Source organism: Pseudorca crassidens, chromosome 8, assembly GCF_039906515.1.
Source record: "Pseudorca crassidens isolate mPseCra1 chromosome 8, mPseCra1.hap1, whole genome shotgun sequence".
NCBI lineage: Eukaryota > Metazoa > Chordata > Mammalia > Artiodactyla > Delphinidae > Pseudorca > Pseudorca crassidens.
In genome coordinates, this window is record NC_090303.1 from 62,100,864 (window position 1) to 62,116,616 (window position 15,753).

Below are 15,753 nucleotides of genomic sequence, written 5' to 3' on the forward strand. Positions count from 1 at the left end.
GAGCAAAATAAACTCCAAAGTTTTTTCACATCGAGGGCTATTGAACCACACTACTTCCCACTCCCCATCCTGTACTTGTTTGACTGATTGTTTGAGTCCAGAAACCGGATTCTGTATTTGTCTCATCAATACCAACTTGTTCATTTTGCAGACTATTAGTTTCTTTGGCTAGATTATGAATTCATTGAGGTCAGAGACTGTGTCTCTTAACTCTGTGTGTGCCCAACACAGCGCCTGGCATTGCATAGGTGCTTAACAAATGCTTGTGGACTGAAAGAATGAGCCAATTGAGAGTCTTTGAATCTTCAGTTTCTTATTCATAACTTTTACAACATTATTTGTAGCATGTAAATATGTTATATGTAAATATATTAAGTGTTCTTCTATGTTTTCATCCCAAGTCAGTAATATTTTGATTAAGACAGAGCTATATAGGACCTAACTAGACACCAGCCTTCATAAAGTTTAATAAGAATTGCAATGATAGTAATCCACACTTCTTGGCCAGGACTAATCAATGTACCATACATTTACTTCATTTTGCTAATACCCAGCTAAACTGTTCAGATACCGAGCACAAGGATTTCAGGAAGTTTTGTTGAAGACAGTGTTAAAATCAACATGTGTTATATCCATAGCAATCCTGTTGTTGGTATTATTGGTAATAACCAAGCATTGGAATTGAGGTCCATGTAACATAACTTGAGTTTTAGTGATTTGCCGTTTCTTTAGGCAAATTGCTTACCCTTTCAGTGTTATTACTGCCTCCTATGCAAAATGTGGATAAAATAGTACTACGTTATTAGGTTGTTGTGTGGATAGCACAGTAATCCATTCAAAGCATTTAGCACAATTCCTGGCACACAGTGTCACGCTTTAAAGTGCTAACTACTCTTATTATTGCTTTTATTTGGCCAGCTATGAACCCACTCTTTTGGATTAGTATCTAATAAATTGTGCATTCATGCAGTCAAGTCTGTTTTGATTTTTAAAATTAGTTTAGCTAGTTTGGTGTTCTATAGCCAAAAACCATGGTTGGCTCAATTTTTATCATATCAACCTTTTCTGTTTACTTGTTTGTTTTGTTTCTTTGCCTGGAAGAGACAAAGACCTGAGTGTGCTTCTTATGAGCAGATGCACGTGTTTGTTCCAGCTGGTGGCACAGGGCTGGGAAGAAAACGAGGTAGAATGGCCAACAGAGAACCTTGTAAATACAGGTCAGGCCAATGCAAAGAAAGTTTGTTGGCTAAATCATCTGTGTCTCAGTGATTTGTGAAAACAAAATGCAGGGAGTTTTCTCCATCTATCGGCAAGGTAGTTTAAGCACATGGCAAAATGTCCAGCATTTTTAATGCAATTGTATAAATTAATAAGGTCTAAAATCCAATGTCAACCAAGGTATGGTCACTGAGTGGTTTGAGATTTGAGCTTTACCATGTGGGTCTTTCTGTGGCTTTAGTTGAATGCAGGTTTTGATATCCTCATCTGTCACAGGGGATAGTTTCAGGTAATTGTTAAGATGTACTTGTCCTGACCATGTCATTGTTCTAGATTTTTCTAAATTGTCTTTATGGTCTTGATATTATTTAATCCTCAAGTGAGTTAGGTATGAGTTAGATATTATTATCTAAACTTTCCAAAGAGGTTGACTGATTTGTCCAAGGTCACACAGCTCGTAAATGAGAAAGCAAGGTCTGTTTGACCCCAACAGTCATGATTTTAACCATTTTGCTATACTAGCCTCTCCTTTTAGGAGAGGCTAGTATAGCAAAATGCTTCTGCCTTTTAGGAGATCTCAATGACCCCTTCAGCTCATTCAGTGAACTTTGAGAATGCTTTATGGAAGTAGGAGTAGCTTATAGATTATTAAAAAGAACAAAAGGGCCATATCACTTCTGGTTTTGATCTCTGGGACAAGTAAAACCAAAGAAGTTGGATATCAGTTATTCATAAACAGCCATTAATTACCTTCTTAGACTTTTGAGGTTCGATCTTCAGTTACTCAATTCAGAATTGATTAATTAATAATTTAATTAATTCAACAAATATTAATGAAGCACTTATCACTTGCCTGTCATTGTCTAAATAGCTGAGGAACTACGTTGATTCAAAGGCTTTCTATAGAGCTGGATATTGCTCTAAACTAAACACTCACTTTTTTTGCTTGTTTGTTTGCGGTACGCGGGCCTCTCACTGTTGTGGCCTCTCCCGTTGTGGAGCACAGTCTCCGGACGCGCAGGGTCAGCGGCCATGGCTCACGGGCCCAGCCGCTCCGCGGCATGTGGGATCCTCCCGGACCGGGGCACGAACCCGTGTCCCCTGCATCGGCAGGCGGACTCTCAACCACTGCGCCACCAGGGAAGCCCTAAATACTCACTTTTTAATCATCATTGCAACTTAAGTTCTCACTTGACTGACATGTTTTTTATCCCTCTAGTATAATTTATATATACGTACACCGACTCCTGAACCCTGGCCATTCCTCACTTCTTGTATCCACTTAGCCAAACCCTACGCCTCCTTCATGGACCCAGGGCCACCTTTCCCTTGAAAACTTTCCTGACCGCAAGGCTACAGGCTACAGGTTCCTCTTCCTCCTCTGAATCTCTATTTAGTGTCTCTAATACCCACTTGTCCCTGAGAGCATGACTGTTGCATTTTCATATTGCAAGGGTTCTTAAAATGGGGTGAGCCCAGAGTCATCTAGGGAGTTTTAATCAAAATTCATGTGCCTGGCCTTTATCTCACTGAATATTTGCTGATTCAAATATTCAATATTTCTGGCGCTGGAACGTGATTATGTATCATTGAAATAGCTCTCTGAGTGACTCTGAAGCCTGAAACAGGCTAAGAAACAATAGTCTTGTATTGTGGTCAGTAGTTATCATGGAGCCCCTGCATTTTATATGCTATATTATATGCAATGTTATATAAATTAAATTTATATGCAATATTATAGTATTACCTCTTCCACTAGATTTAAGCACCTGGAAACATTGTGATTATATTCTTTGTATTTTCCGAATTTCCTAGCACAATGCTGAACGAATACTCAATAATCCCTGAATGAATCATCAGTAAATGGGACTGATCCTGTTTCTTCTTCTTTCCTAATGCTCTCAGAAAATTTCAGGGGTGAAGTATGCAGTCTGATACTAAGTCTCACGTCTTAGAGACAAACTCCCTGACTCTGGCCTGTGTGGTAGAAACAAGGCTGATTCACTTGCTTCTGCCTTTCTTCCTTACAATCGTAGTAGAATGGCAATTCCCACACCTTTGAAATTATTTGTGCAACCACGTGACTTCTTTTCTTCCTAGAAAACAAGTGATGGGTGTTTGTCCTAGGCCGGAGCATTGAGTTGCTATTGCGGTACCCACTCAGGTTCCCTTCCCCTGCCTGCGTGACCAGTAATGCTCTAGATACAGAGGCTCCAGGACATTGGGTCCCTGAGTGAGAAGACGGGAAGCAGACCCTCCATTTACCCATATGGGATGTGTAACATGAGCAAGAAACACAGCTTTGTGGTAACAAATGACACACATTTGTAGAGTTTTTGTTACTGCATCTTAATCTCTCTTGAGTGACCCAGCATGGACCAAATCCATATTGAATTATTTGCCATATGTATAAGGCTTTTCAATTAAAAAAAAAAGTGTGTAGAGTTGAACTATTTCTAGGAACAGTAGAAACAAAGCCCAAAACTAAGGCCTATTATAGAAAGTTAAGAAATGTGGGACTTTTGTTTATATGGCCACTACATGTGCTTATTAAAAATCAATATTCTTTTCACTCAACTGGTAACATAATGAGGAGTTGTTTGTTAAGAGGGGTAAATACCATCTTCAGTCCTTTGATACGGAGGATTGAGGATTGAACATAAGGCAATCATCCGATGAAAGTTAGTACCTTGGTCACATTCTTAATTAGTCATTTGGGATAAATCCACTAAGAGAGATGGCTGGGTGACAGGTATGCCACTTTTCAGGGTTTTGATATTTCCTAAAAAGTACCAGGAAGACAGTTCCACTTTACATGAGCACTAGTGATTTATAACAGGCTCTGTTTCTTTAAACTCTCCCCGATAATGGGTATTATCTTTTTCTCAGTGCTTGGTAGTTTAGTAGATAAAAAATGATGTCTTAATTTGCATTTTTCATCAGTAGTGAGGTTGTCCAGCATTACGTGTGCTATTGAACCTTTATTTCTTCTTCTGTGAATTGTCTCTTCTGGTCTTTGACAGGAGGTGGGTGTATCTCTTGAAGTCAGGACACAAGGATTCTCAGCCCCTTTGCTCACCTTGGGGATTCATGACTGTTCCCAGGCAACCGTGCCAACATCTCAGCACACAGGCTGGCAGAAGGGCGGGGAGATGCTATCAGTGCAGGAATCCCTGCCTCCTAACCCTAACTTCTGAATGTCCCTTTCCTTCTGACTCCCTGAGTTCCAGGGTCTGATCAGCTTTCTGGAATGCCAAGGAAGGTTAGAGAGGGTGTGAGAATAGATCTCAGCTCAGGATATTGGGAGAACCCAGAGACTTTGACTTTCACGAACTGGCCTCTCTTTTCTCTTCCTTTCCTTTTTTGAACCTCTCTCTCCCTCCCTTTTCCAGTTTCCCTTGTACAGGGGGTCAGGTGGGCTGCAGGGCTGCAGCAGCTGAGCCTCTGACCCCTCGATTCCCCCTGGGAGCTGCCAGCAGCTTGTTCCATACCACGTGCTCCTCTCAACAGAGGGCAGGTTCACTCACAACCTCTCCTGACCTTGGGGAGGGTCACATTCCAAGGAAGCCGTGGTTCTCCCTCCTCCCAACCTCCCTATCCCGCCTCTGCGCAGGCTACGTCCATTCTGGTCTTCCACCGCATGGGGTCTGGGTGACCTTTCATTGCAATCATCTTATCTCCCCCACTGCCCAGGGCCCATCACCTACAAGGAAGATGAAGACTCCTGACTTGGCCTGTAAGGTCTCTGATCATCTAACCTATCACCTGATAAGGAGTTTCAGTTATACTTGGAAAGACAGATTGAGGGCAGATCCTGATGGACCTTGAATGCCAGGTGGAGGAGTTTAGGTGGAATCCTTTAGGTAATGGGAAAACAGTGCAGGTGAGTTTGTCATGGCCAGAGGTGTCCCTTATCATATGGGGAGGCCAGGTGACTCCTCTTTTGTTTATAAACCCTGACAAGAAGCAAGGGGTCACCTTCCTGCATTGGCAGCTAACATGTAGTATCCTAGGTGGGACACCCCCTTTCTGGGAGATCTACTGGAGAGAGGATGCAGGGGGGACTCTGGCTAAGATAGATGGATGAGAGTTTTCTTCTAAGAGAGAAGAGAAAGGCTTCCTCCCACCTCTAAGGAGAGTGCTCTGTTAAATGACACTTTGGCTTCTGTGGGGAGGGTGTGAAGAGGGTGCAGCTTTGTACTGAGACCTGAGGCAAAGGAACTGCAGAGGATTCTTCTGGGCACATGGTGGATGCTGGCTCAGCTGTCTTCTCACCGGATCCTGCAGAGACTTAATCAACTCTCTGATGAAAGAGAGACAGAGAAGATCAGTTTGTCCTTTACTCACAAGTGCGGCATGCTGGTGGTGGTACCTGGTTACTTCCTCCCCTCACCTTGACCGTAAGCATAAGGACAGTGGCCGAAGTGGCAGAGCAGTGATTGAGCTTTCACGGCTCCAAAGGAGCATGAAAAAGTTGGCTGGGACCCTGCTGCCAAATCAGGAGAGAGGGCTTGGTGTAACAGGCGTTCAGTGACTCCCCAGAGATGGGGATTACATTCAAAGGTAATGAGATTGCCTCCAAATTCATGATTGTCTTCCATCTTCCTTATATGTGAGCAAGGGTTCCGGTAAAAAAAAAAAAAACACATCCAAATTGGGTAATTTGGAGGGGTTCATATGAAACCATGAACAAAGGCAGAGGGGGTTACAGAAAGTTTCAAGGGGTACAGTAGTACCCAGGGGCTAGATAGGACTCTCTCACCCTTAGACCAGAAAGGGTAAGAAGAGGCAGTCAGAGAAGTTATGGGGAGTGGGCTCCCTTGCAGGAGCTGGGCTTTCAGCTGAGGGACATAGCCCATGGTGACCTCACAGCCCTGGAGGGAACTGAGGGAATAAATACCTTGACCATATTCTTCTTTCTGTGAGCTCTTCCTGAGGCTTCCCATTAGCCAAACCAACTGGAAACTAGAGGACCAAGGGGGCGGGCCTGTTGAAGTAGTCCATACAGGTGAGTCTCCTAGGGCAGAGCCGAGAGCAGAGAGGAGAGGGTGGGTCTGGGGGCGTGGGCAAAGGGAGGATACCCAGCACAGGCTGATCCCACTGTAGAGGAGGAAAAGCCTTTCTTCTACCCTCTTAGGTTCAGAACTTGAGGACCTGCAAATTAAACTGACAAAAGAGAGATTAGCAAGAGAAAAGAGAGATTTAAAATGTACTTAAGGGAATTCACAGAAAGATGTAACTCAAGGAAGTGTTTAGAATTTGGGGCTTATACACCATCTTAATAGGGGAAAGGAAAGGGAGAAGGGCACTTACAGGAAAATAAATGACTTCTTGCAAAGATAGATGCATGCTTAGAAGAAAAGGTGGGAGACATGATAGTTTTATGACAGTGTCTCATCTCCCATGATGAGCCAGTGTTCCCAGTTGCAAGCTCTGGGACTCATGACGATTGAGTTCTTTTGAGTCCTTTTGGGAGGCTCTGCTTTTAGGCAGAAAAGAGATTTCAGGAACTCAAACGCCTCTGCTCAAAATAGACTTTAATGCCACAGTGGTGTGTTCGGGAACCCTTTACCACCAAAGGTAGCATGGTCTGTGGGGGACCATAGGGAGACCAAAATTTCCTATTTTCCTCCACACAGAGAGCTGAGTAGGTGGCCCAGCTTTGAGAAAGTGCAGTCCTGCCCCATCTGAGGTTTCTCTGAAGCATGACTAAGGGCACTGCACCCTCATTTCCACGCAGCCCTCAGGGTATGGCCCACAGCATTCTCTTGCTAGGAAGTCAACGTCCTATCTATCTGGGAACTTTAGGAAATCTTATTGCTTCTAGGCAGGTTCTGCTGGAGTAAACAATTCCAGACCATGTTTTCTTCAGGGCTTTGGGAATATGCATAGCACTTCTAACTACTCTAAGACGATTCTATGTACAATCATAAAAGCTTTTTGGAGTTCAAGAAGAAAGTGAACTTCCTAGAGGTGTGTGTGTGTGTGTGTGTGTGTGTGCGCGCGCGCGCGCTTTCCAGATGGAAGGAAGGTAAAACAGATAAGGTGATAGAATTTCCATTGTTAGATGCCTCTCGCTTGTCTGTGAAATACACACGAAGGAGCTATACTGAGCCACGAATACTGAAAACACTTGAGGGTTTTGCCACGTGTGAAAACGTTACCCTTTGAAAAATCCAAGGCCCGCCCCGGGCCACACATGTCGGATCCGGAGCTCAGCTGTTAGGCAGCTCCTCACCTGCGCCAACAGCAAAAGCAAAAGGGGTACGGCACAGACATTGTTTAAAATGAGTGCGTTAAAAATACCATCTCAGCTTCACAAGTTTATGGAACAGTGAGGAGGCATCCTCATTTATGTACTCGGGTGAAGGTAATTCTGGGAGAAATGCACAAGCCAGTTCAAAGTATTTGTCTCATTGGATTATACAACAGCAGCTTTGAATCTCAGTGCTTAAGATTTTAAAGAACCAGCAACTTCTTGGGCCCCAAGGAGCAAAGCTACGTGGGATAGAACGGGACAGAGGCAGGCAGCCCCGTCAAGGTTTGACTTTGGTGGTGGCTTCCTCTATAAGACGGAGCAACAGGACTGTTGTGTGGGATGAAAGAGATCTGTTCATGAGGAAAGCTTCCCTAAGTGCTGAGGAGAAAAGAAACTATGGGTGTGTTGCAGGGAAGGATGCAAGGACTCCAGAAGAAGACCTGACTCTGAGGGTCCGTTTCCAGTTAAGGATGTTGGTGATAATCTTGGTTCAGGTTTACTTTAGAAGCTATGTGAGTTTTGTTTTCTCCCCGGCAGGGTCAACTCGGAAAGAAACTAAGTCAGGTTCATGAGCTTGGTCTTCCTCTTCAGAAGGCATCTGTTTTGTGCCCCCAGGCAAACATTTTACAAAGGGCTTTCTTGACTCCTGTTAACTGCAACCTTAGCTGCCTACCAGCCCACTGACCCTTCCTCCCCCTTGTTTGACACAAGCTTGGCTTGGCCAGGCTCCATTCCAGTGGCACATGCCTAATGGGCTTGTCTAGGACTCACAGACCTTCTGAAAAGGGAGATCATAGCCGTAAAGCCAGTGGTATATTTGCTTCAAACCAGACCCTCTGTTGTCTCCATTTTTTATTTCTCTGACTATTTACTACTTTATTCTGCAACTAGCCTTTGAGGTATAGTCAGAACTGTCAATGTTTCTGAAGTTCCTGCCTCCAGAGGTGGTGGGGTGGGAGGTTGAGACGAGAGGAAAGGGTTAAGAAAGGCAGCCAATATGGTGGCCCCTTGGGAAGATAACCTCTAGTATTTACTCCTGAAAAGTGGGACAGTTGGCAAACCAGCCAGAAGTCAGGGGAAAGGATTGTAAAAACATAAGAAAGAGGAAAAACACTCAACATGTGTTGATTATGAATTTTAATTACTGAGTGATCTGTTCAGTCAAACAGGCTGGGAAAGAAATGTGGGCAAGAAGAGCTCTATGAATGTTACAGATGATAAAATTCAGTTTTTAGGAAATGCACAATTAGACTGTGCCTACACAACCCAAAGTAAAAGCAGATGTAGCCGTCGTCAGACAATTTTGATTAATGGGGAAATTTGGAGCTTAAATTATCTGGTTCCGCCAGCTATGTTGATCAAATGAACTGGATCATTGCCAGATCTCCATTTCCTTCAGTGAGGTGTAGATACAACTTTTTGGGTGAGGCAGTTTCAGGGACAGAATTCATCGTGGGAAGCAGCAGAGTCTAAGGGGAGGGGAAAAGCACCACAAAGCAAGTGATGATGTCATCCTTACATGTGGATACTCCATATGAGAGGTCATGGACTTAGTTTACTCCTAATCACATAATCAGTTCAACAGGCCCCGTAATCTCTGTATGGGACCATACTCCTTATTCTTCCTGGAAGTTGATATCCAATTAGGGAAAAGGTCCTCATGATGTTGGTCTGTAATGAGGGGACTGAGTGACTAGGCAGAAGTAGAAGAGATGACAGAGCCCTTCCACACCCAGGGAAGACCTCTTTCATGATAGCTCATGCCAATGTTGGGACTGGTGCCGTGAAGATGTACCATTTGCCATCTTAACTGACTGAACCAAAGTTCTCTCTTTATACGATTGTCTGCCCACCAAAGTTTTCACTGAGCCACTCAGGTTTGATGATTTGTGTCTTGGAGGATGCTCTCGCAGAAACATATATCTGTAGAAGTAAGGCATTTTTGGAATATGGGTCTTTCAACATTAGCTAAAGTGTCAAATGATCTTGAATGTCTTTTACTGCAAAGTAATAGAAGCAAGTTAAAAATAAAAAGGAATAACCACGCTGGAAATCATTAATGATGAAGGGTGATTAGAAAATGGCTACAATAGCCCAAATGTCCAGCAATGGATGAAATGATGAGTAAATTGTAGTATGTACATACTAATAGGGTATCAGCCATGAAAAGAAATGAAGTACTGATACTTTCTACAACGTAGATGAACTTCAAAAACATGCTGAGTAAAAGGAACCAGGCACAAAGTGTTGCATATTATATGACTGCATGTATATGAAATATCAAAATAGGCAATGCCTCATTTAATTTGCCCTCAAATCATATGAAGTCAATAAGGAAACAGAGATCTACAAAGGGTAAGTAAATTTCCTCCAGAGGTTAGTAGTGGAGTTGGGGTTGGTGGTCTATTGCCAAGGGCTTCAGTGCTCTTAACCAGTACACCGGTGGTTTCTAGACCTCTAGATTTTACAAACTAATACAATTTCCAGAAACCAACATAAGGTAGTCATATTTTATTTTGTCTAGTATAAACATTGAGTAGCAAACAAATAATAAAAGCAAGAAACCCTACCACCATTATGCAATCAAATAAAAATATATTTTTATACCAAAAAGCAGAAGGACCTAATCTCAAAATAGAGAATTGTCTTTTGAAATGGATCTGTTTAGCTCTGTGAAAAATCTTGTCCTCATTTTGCTGTCCAGGAGGATTTCATAGTAGAGGCTGAGTTTTCTTTGCTGATGGCTGTTTGGGCAGCCAGCAATGAAGGTGGTCAGTGAGTGCTGGGGAGGGAAAGTCCCCATCTCTGTGCCCGTGCAAACCTCCCTCTCTGCCACCATGACCACTTTGTACATGGGACCATTGGACAAGTATTGGGGTGGCTGGAAAAGAAGAAGCTGATTGACACCCATCAGACAGGTCACATTGTCCACCAGATTCCTGAGATCGTCCTCCTCAGTGGATGTCCAATGGCAGAAATTTATGTGGGGCACACATATCTTCCTATACTGTGCCCATTCCTAGGAGTTACCTACCCACCTCCTCCTTTAGACCTCCTTGCCACCATTTTTCCAATATCATTTTTTCCTAAAACTTGACCTTCTGGCAAACCTTTTGAGCATTGCTCATGAATAATTGTAAATTCACATATGAAGGCTTCTCTCCTTGCATATAAAGTGGACAACTAGATGTACTGCCCACAGTTTGGCTCCCTGGGAAGATTTTTCTCCTCTACTGCCTTCAGGGCTGTAGCATAACCACCTTTCACCTCTGGCTGGTGCCAGTAGGCTGGAAAACACATCAGTAAACCTGCCCATGCATTCCCTTCCTCTGTTAACCGGTAATAGAGAGAACTCTCCAAGATATCACAGGTTCCGGCTGGGAAAGAGACAGCTCAGTATGAGGAGCAAGTGCAGTGGGGGTCTGAGTCACCGTCTGTGCTCTTTACAGTCCCTTGCAGACTTGCTTGGGCAAAGTCTTAAGCAACCCATTTCCATTTGGTGATGGAATACTGCTGTGCACATCCAATTTTCTGATCCAGTCAATCAGATCCCATCCAGTTCATGACAGGTAACCACTTGATGTTCCATGGTCAGGTGTTCAGACTCTACTAGGCTTGGTAGCAAGTCTGGATCTGACTTTCTAACAGAGTTGCCATTGGTAGGAGTTGGCATGGCCATACTCCAAACCCCAAGAGAGGTGTTCTGTGTTTGTCCTACTAGGACTTGCCAGAGAATCCGTGAGCATCCCTGTCTGCCATAGACCCTTCCAGTCCAGTTGGATATGATTGGTCAGAAGGTCCAAGTGGCTAAGCAGTTTGAATGGCTGCCCATGTTTAATCAAAACTGCCAGCCTCACAGGTGATCCAGAACTTGGGTCAGAGCAGTACACCTATGTTTTTTCTAGAATCCAAAGAGGCCCAACAAACCTAATGCTCTTTGGGAAAAATGGGTCAAGGTAAAATATTTGTCTTATACTTTAAAGAGATACCCTGCTATGCTCCCCAACTGCTGGACCCTTGGAACCTTCAGTAATATGGCAGGCCTCTGAAATTTTGTGGAGATTTTCTTCCGTAGTCTGGGATGCACATGTCTTTATAAGACACCTGAAGTTCTTGCTACTCTCTGTTCTCCAGATCCAACTAGCATGATATCAGGGATGAACTGGACCAGAGAAATATTTTGCGGGACACCAAGGCAGTCAAGATACCTCTGGACTGTCTTATGACAGAAAGCAAGAGAGTAGACAGAAGCCTTGCAAAGTATACAGTTTTCCCTTCTACTTGAAGACAGCCTATTTCTATGTATATTTTCTTATCCCTTCCCTGGTTTATTGGGGGGTAATTACATGTGATGATTAAGCACTGCCATCTGGTTTCTATTACCCTGAGGTCCCAGTATTTCCTTTGAAATCAGGAAGTTCAATGCCAGCTTCCACCTTTGTCTTCTGCATCACCACCTCAGGGACTTTCAAAGGTGCTGGTTCTTCTCTTGTCAGTGCATTTCTAAATGCCTTGATAAAGCATTGTCCAGGTCCTCTCAGGGGAATGGTTAGGAGATGATGATAATTTGATTGTTCATGATGGTAGCACATGCCATGGATTGCCAGTGTCTTATTTTTCCCTGGCAGGAAGTTTGTTTGTGCTTTCATGAAATATGTGGGCAACTCATTCCCAGAATCCCACTTTGAGGGTCTGTTTTCTAGAACTAACCTGTATTAGTCAAGGTCCTAGCAAGAAATAGATGACATACTTTAATGGGATAAAATAGAAGAGTTTAATAAGGGAAGCAATCCTCACCTTCAGACCTGAATAGGCAAGAGGAGGAAACGGTTACCAGAATGTGCAAAGTGCTACGTGGGAAATGGATATCTGGCAGGAACTGTGGCCTTAAGTAGAGAAGTGCAGCCAGTCCCCAAACCATATTCTGGCAGGGAAGAATAAGGTGGCTCCCTCTTCTTCCACACTTCAAGCAATGTCCTCATTTAGACCTTTTAGGTTTTCTCTTTGGTTAAATGCAATTGGAAGCCAAAGAACAAGAGCTCCTAGCGTTCACCTCTGGAGGTGAGCCTACTGGACAGAGCACAGTGGAGAAGGGTGGAGAGTGGATCTGGAAGGGCAAATGGAGAAGACCCAGCACTAAGGATGTTTCTGCATTCTGGAGTCATTGGGAAGTCATGACAACTTTTTTTGAGTAAAGACAATATTATTGGACTATGTTTTAGGATAAAGGTGGCATTAAAGTTTGGGTGATGTACAGAAGGGATATCTACCAGGAGACCAACAGTCTGAATGTCCATGACGTGAAGGTGTTGCAGTGGGAATGGAGAGGATGGAGAAGAAGCTCGGAAGAAAAATATTCCGTGTATATATGTCTTTTATGCCAATCAGGTGATAGACAGTTGGGGTTTGAAGACTAGAGCTTCTATCTGATGCTGTATTAGTGAACCCAGTCAGGAGGCTGTGAGGACTGCCTGCTGCAGCAGATTGCCTCAGAGTTCTGCTTTTGAAGTTAGAAAGCCAAATAGATGTGAAGAGCATTTGGTGTCTCCTCATTTCTATGCACATGGAGATTTCATATTCATATCAAAGGAAGTCAGTTGTGTATGGAAAGGAGAAAGTAATTTATGTTGGGGTCCTTATTTGTCAAACTCTATCAGGATTTCCTTCTTCTTGCTTATGAAAATGACAGAATTCACTTTAAATGCTTTGACAGCATGTGATGAAACTTTTATTGCTACCAGAGGTGGTAACCATAAAAATAATATTAGCTAATATTTATTGAGTACTTACAATGATCCAGGCAGTGTGCTTTGCACTATGTCTTATTAATCACTGGCAACAAACCTATGAGGTGGCAGGTATTCTTTATTATTCCCATGTTACAGATAAGGAAGCAGAGACTTAGACAAGTTAAGTCTAAGTTCACATAGAGAAGAAGAGACAAAGTTAGTTCTCTAAGGCAGAACTGGCCAGCTCTAAAGGCCATATTCTTAACTTTTATTCTCTATTGTATCTCAATAAAATTTATGCTGATGATTGTCTATCGCCCGTTAATTATGTATGCTTATGTGTGTGTGTGTGTACTCAGTGCATTTGAATCTTTGGTTTTATCCAGTGCTGCCATCAAAGTCAGGTTTTTAAACATATTAATAGTTAATATGATTAATTTTCCATTGGATGAGAAATTGATCAGGCTTTGGCTGAGTCATTTGGGCATAGGTAAGAATGAACAGAAGAATTATAGCTAATGTTTACACCAAGCACTTACTTTGGGCCAGGCACTGTTTAAGTCCTTTACATATATTATCTCATTTTATCCTCACGACAGTTCTGGGAGAGAAATACCAACGGGGTTTTTCTGAAATTTAGTAATAATTAACAAGGTGGAAAAATTGCCCTCAGATTGAAAGGCTGCATTAACACTTGTTTTAATATTTCCACATAAAATGACCCTTTGGAAACAGAATTTTGTCAGGACTAGTCAATTACCCATCCATACTTTCAGGTTTACTCATTCACTCAGAAACTGCTGCCAGCTAATATCTATTCAGTTCTATTCTCAGTAATGGGTCTATTTTCAGTAATGGACCAGGCTGATGGATAAAACATAGCCCCTGCTTTTGAGATGCCTACATCTTAGCGGAGGGAGAACTGAGGTCCATCCACACGCCTCCAACACTTCCTGCCCTGGTGAAAAGCCGGTAAGAGAAACTGGATGGACCCAACCTTGATTGAGGAAGGGATACGATAACTAACAGTTTCTTAACATTTAAATTGAATTGTTAATTCAAGTTTGGTTGCTATCATGGAATTGTGATTACGCTGCTTTGTCCTAAATCGGGAGTATTGCCCTTCCTGACCTCTAACTCTAACCAAATTCTTGCCTTCCTGCTTGACTCACAGGTACAGAAAGCTAACCCCATTCAAATATTTTCTTTAAATGGGACTATTTTTTACTAGAAACAAGAAAATAACATCCTCATTTACCAATGTCTATTCTACCACTAATATGAGAGCTACACACAATTCTTTAAGCAGTCATTGAGGAGCAGTAAATGCCATTTAGTCACCCCCTTGAGCAAGGACAGTTGGGTAACCCTGTTAATACTTCTGATGTTCCCCCCACCTTTAGGGAAAAAGAGGGAAAAAGAAGTTATTTCTTAATGTGTCAATGAAAATTTCCCCTGTACATTAGGTTAAGATATTTTCGTACTCAACCTGCATCAGAGTGGTGCAACCCATTATGTTGATCATAAAATATTAGTCCCCAGGAAGAGTTTAGCTAAGAACACTTGCTAGAGCAGCAGTGTAGTCTGCAAATCGTTTGTGCAAACCATTGCTTCCATACAGCACCAAACTTATCCAGGGAGAAGAAATCACATTTCATCAGAGAACAGGTTTTCCATCTGATTTGTGCTCAGAACATGTAAAAAACATAGCAGATTGCATGCTGCATTGACTTAGGAACATACATATGCATTAAATCACTTATGTTTTACTCTTTTATGATGCATTGGTGAATTGTATTTCTTTTGCATTCGTAATTAGAAGGCGGAACAGATGTGATGGCTTCGTTTAAAGTGATATGTCCATTAAAATAACCTATACTACCAAGTAATTGTTTCCTCTAACAAGGGAGTCTGTCCATTGCGATGCCTTTTTTTGAGCCATTTAAATAGACAATGAGGAAAAACATGCATGTCTTTAGGAAATGTGGCTTGATTAGGGAAGTCAGAAATTTTTGTGATGGGGTTCAACTATTTTTATATATTGGCTGTTGCTTGTTTTTGTTGTTTTCTTCTTTTTATTCAGAGATGGGACATCATCAAATAAACATTCATTCCTTCAACATCACTTTTTATTCTCAAACTGAGACAAATAATCAGACCTGTCTGTATTTCCAAAGAGACCAAGACGTTTTTATTTTAGCAAGCTGCAGTACAGTAAACCTGAATACTCAACTATCACACGCTTGGTAATCAAATGTAGTTGATATTAGCACCAACCCTTTGAACCTAAATAAAATGTAGATTTTTATTTTGATCAATACAGATTTCTGGAGATCTGCAGTTATGCTTGATTGAGACAGACTGTGACAGCCAACGCAATAGCCAGCAGACAATTCTTTAATATATGAACTCAACTGACCCAATTACCCACCTCCAGCCCCAATGCAAATAACATCTGCGGCAGCCTTTTCACCATTTTATTCTTGCAACATCAATGCACTTGTGATAAAAAAATTTAACTAAAATTAGTCTTTGTAGAACAGATGC